At 31.6% G+C, this 3,899-nt stretch overlaps 1 long non-coding RNA gene across 4 annotated transcripts; it reads right to left on the bottom strand.

Moving 5' to 3' along the window:
- Nucleotides 1-508: 508 nt before the first annotated feature.
- On the bottom strand, nt 509-3,211 carry LOC145639214 (uncharacterized). Of its 4 annotated transcripts, none has more exons than XR_014114862.1 (3): nt 2,626-3,211; nt 2,139-2,268; nt 509-1,870 (listed from the first exon to the last, which is right to left on the bottom strand). It is a non-coding gene; the product is annotated as an uncharacterized LOC145639214 (long non-coding RNA). The 4 variants fall into 4 exon arrangements; XR_014114869.1 differs by lacking the exon at nt 2,139-2,268 and having other exon boundaries at nt 509-649; nt 918-1,870; XR_014114866.1 differs by lacking the exon at nt 2,139-2,268 and having other exon boundaries at nt 509-649; nt 1,406-1,870.
- Nucleotides 3,212-3,899: the final 688 nt, after the last annotated feature.

The following is a 3,899-nucleotide window of genomic DNA, read 5'->3' as shown; positions in this document are numbered from 1 at the left end:
ATAGAGGCATATAAGTAATAAACAAATATTTTAAGGATCTCCCAATATTCATAAGTGTATGTGTATTCTCATACATACTTTTTTAAAAGATAGGTATTAAACTTCCAAGTTCTAATGCAAACAAATGTGAGCTTGGAATAAGGCCGGCTAAATTAGTTCTAATACACAATACTCTGTAATAAAGTTCTTTAACTATTTAAAAACTAAACTAAAATTTAAATGGTCTAATAAGTTCAAATTAGATTAGATCTTCTGGATGGTATTTTCCAATAATTTCAAAGAGGAGGTTCTCATTCATGGTCTTTATACGATTTAAGATGCTATCTTCTACATTTCCGATATCTCTAATTAGATTCATGCATTCGTATTAGACAGGGCCGTAGCATTGATTTTGGGGGCCCTGTTCCAAATCGAAAAAGGGGCCCTTCCAATTTTCTCTTTTTGTTACGCTTTTGAGACCCAGATTCATACTTTCTAGGAGGCATAATCTCAAAATCGCAAAAAAAAAAACAAAAATTACAGTATCATATATATGGATTGAAAAAACCTGGAAAGCAGAAGCTTTATTTCATTCAATTGGACAAATTGGCGAATTACTCGATAACTTTGATTCTCAATCTTTGTTCAAAAGAATACGACCAATTTGGACCTTCAAAAATCAAAAAATAAAATTGCGTTAGATACAGAAGAGTATAAACAAAATCAAAAATTAAAAATTGCTTCAATTGACATTAAAAACAAATAAATCAAAAATAACAATGAAGATTCATTCATTCACCGATTCACGGCACACAATTCATTCACAGCACACAATTCATTCACAGCACACAATTCATTAACTGATTCACAGCAGTCAGTTGGAGAGGCAAAATCTGTAAAATAAACCATACTATCGATTGCTAAAGCCTAAAGTTAACCTTGTGTGCTTAAATTTTCAGCCGCTCAGTTAATATGTTTGAGCCTTGAATCAAAGTAATGAGCAAATTCCAAATTGTGGTCTGTTGATCTGATTTGTGGGCTTCTGCAGACTGCAGTCCATGATTGAAACTGAAGGTGCCGAAATATCAAAAAAAAAAAAATGAACTAAAAATTGCTTCAATTGAGAATTGAAATTATCAAACCCAGAATTAATTAAAAACAAAAATCAGAAATTTACCACAACACAATTCATTCACAGCAGTCAGCAGGGCCGAAATATAAAAAAAAAAATTGAACTAAAAATTGCTTCAATTGAAATTATCAAACCCAGAATTAATTAAAAACAAAAATCAGAAATTTACCACAACACACGATTCATTCACAGCAGTTAGCAGGGCCGAAATATCAAAAAAAAAATGAACTAAAAATTGCTTCAATTGAAATTATCAAACCCAGAAATAATTAAAAACAAAAATAAAAAATTTACCTAAAATCGATGACTTCAATTGCTTCAATTCATTCCCCTCAAAAGCAAAAAAAAAATTGCTTCAACCCTTCAATTCGTTTTTGATTTTGTATAAAGTATAATTGTATCAATTGGGATTAGATGGATGACAGGATGAAGATGATTGAATGGAAGATAACCCATATATAGGGGAAAATAATTACCGTTTGCAGGGCCGTAGCATTGATTTTGGGGGCCCTGTTCCAAATCGAAAAAGGGGCCCTTCCAATTTTCTCTTTTTGTTACGCTTTTGAGACCCAGATTCATACTTACTAGGAGGCATAATCTCAAAATCGCAAAAAAAAAAACAAAAATTACAGTATCATATATATGGATTGAAAAAACCTGGAAAGCAGAAGCTTTATTTCATTCAATTGGACAAATTGGCGAATTACTCGATAACTTTGATTCTCAATCTTTGTTCAAAAGAATACGACCAATTTGGACCTTCAAAAATCAAAAAATAAAATTGCGTTAGATACAGAAGAGTATAAACAAAATCAAAAATTAAAAATTGCTTCAATTGACATTAAAAACAAATAAATCAAAAATAACAATGAAGATTCATTCATTCACCGATTCACGGCACACAATTCATTCACAGCACACAATTCATTCACAGCACACAATTCATTAACTGATTCACAGCAGTCAGTTGGAGAGGCAAAATCTGTAAAATAAACCATACTATCGATTGCTAAAGCCTAAAGTTAACCTTGTGTGCTTAAATTTTCAGCCGCTCAGTTAATATGTTTGAGCCTTGAATCAAAGTAATGAGCAAATTCCAAATCGTGGTCTGTTGATCTGATTTGTGGGCTTCTGCAGACTGCATTCCATGATTGAAACTGAAGGTGCCGAAATATCAAAAAAAAAAAATGAACTAAAAATTGCTTCAATTGAGAATTGAAATTATCAAACCCAGAATTAATTAAAAACAAAAATCAGAAATTTACCACAACACAATTCATTCACAGCAGTCAGCAGGGCCGAAATATAAAAAAAAAAATTGAACTAAAAATTGCTTCAATTGAAATTATCAAACCCAGAATTAATTAAAAACAAAAATCAGAAATTTACCACAACACACGATTCATTCACAGCAGTTAGCAGGGCCGAAATATCAAAAAAAAAATGAACTAAAAATTGCTTCAATTGAAATTATCAAACCCAGAAATAATTAAAAACAAAAATAAAAAATTTACCTAAAATCGATGACTTCAATTGCTTCAATTCATTCCCCTCAAAAGCAAAAAAAAAATTGCTTCAACCCTTCAATTCGTTTTTGATTTTGTATAAAGTATAATTGTATCAATTGGGATTAGATGGATGACAGGATGAAGATGATTGAATGGAAGATAACCCATATATAGGGGAAAATAATTACCGTTTGAATACAAGAAATTCGGAATATTGAAATTGTTTTCTTGAATGAGTTTATTTTTTTTTCCGTTGAAATTCCTTGAATGGGAAAATATGCAATACAATTTTCCATAGAAGTTGATTGATGTAATTATGGAGGAAATTGGAAACATGGAGAAATTAATATGGAAGGTTGAATTGATTGAATGGGAATTGGGAAAGTTGAAATGTTGAATGCGTGAATCGTGGTTGCTTGATTGCTTCTCCTGTTCTCCAGTTCTCCTTCCTCTTTGCTGTTTGTGGCGGAATAAACAAGATATTTGTGTTTTTTTTTTTTTTTTTTTTAATAATAATTGGAAAAAAATGGGCCCTTTTAAATTGGGGGCCCTGTGCTAAGGGGCACCTTGCACATGGCCTTCTACGGGCCTGGTATTAGATAAATTGTATAATAACTCGCATTGTAACGCTTCAATGTTCATTGCAACAACTCGGATATATAGCTTTATATGCCAACGTCATATCTTTATACTATATGCATGGTACGATTATACCTCTCTTCTAAGAACAAGAATTGCACCATTTATTATGATTTAACAGAATATTCTCCGAGAGAAGTGGAAGGGAGCCTACCCACAAGAAGGCCTCATTCAGCTTATTCCTCTCATAATTTCATGCACTAATTACTTAGTTAGTCATATCTGATTGACTCTTTTTATTACTGTTGTATTTACAAAGCATGTTTTGCCATTATTATTATGAGAGAAAAAGAGTAAATAACATTGTACATGTACTAGTCATATTTTTCACACCAAAGATAAAAGGGATAAAAGTTGCTGTTATTTACAAAGTGTATTCTTTTTTTGTGACAAAACACAAAAGGGGTAGGGGTGTTAATGTTCTCAACGTCACTTAACCCCACACACTTGAGCAAAGGAGAACGTTTATGTCGCACAAGGATGATCTTCTGCACCCACATTTACAATGCAAGTTAAAGTTTAAAAAAAATATTAAATGTAGGTGAGTCGGATTCACACTCATTCTTATTTTACTGATACTTATGTTTGATAAGAACAAATTAAATTTATTTGTAGTAGACTTATATCAAACTAGTGTGTAG

Source organism: Chenopodium album, chromosome 1, assembly GCF_948465745.1.
Source record: "Chenopodium album chromosome 1, dcCheAlbu1.1, whole genome shotgun sequence".
Lineage (NCBI taxonomy): Eukaryota > Viridiplantae > Streptophyta > Magnoliopsida > Caryophyllales > Amaranthaceae > Chenopodium > Chenopodium album.
The sequence above is the reverse complement of the archived record's forward strand: the minus strand, read 5'-3'. Positions and strand labels throughout refer to the sequence as shown.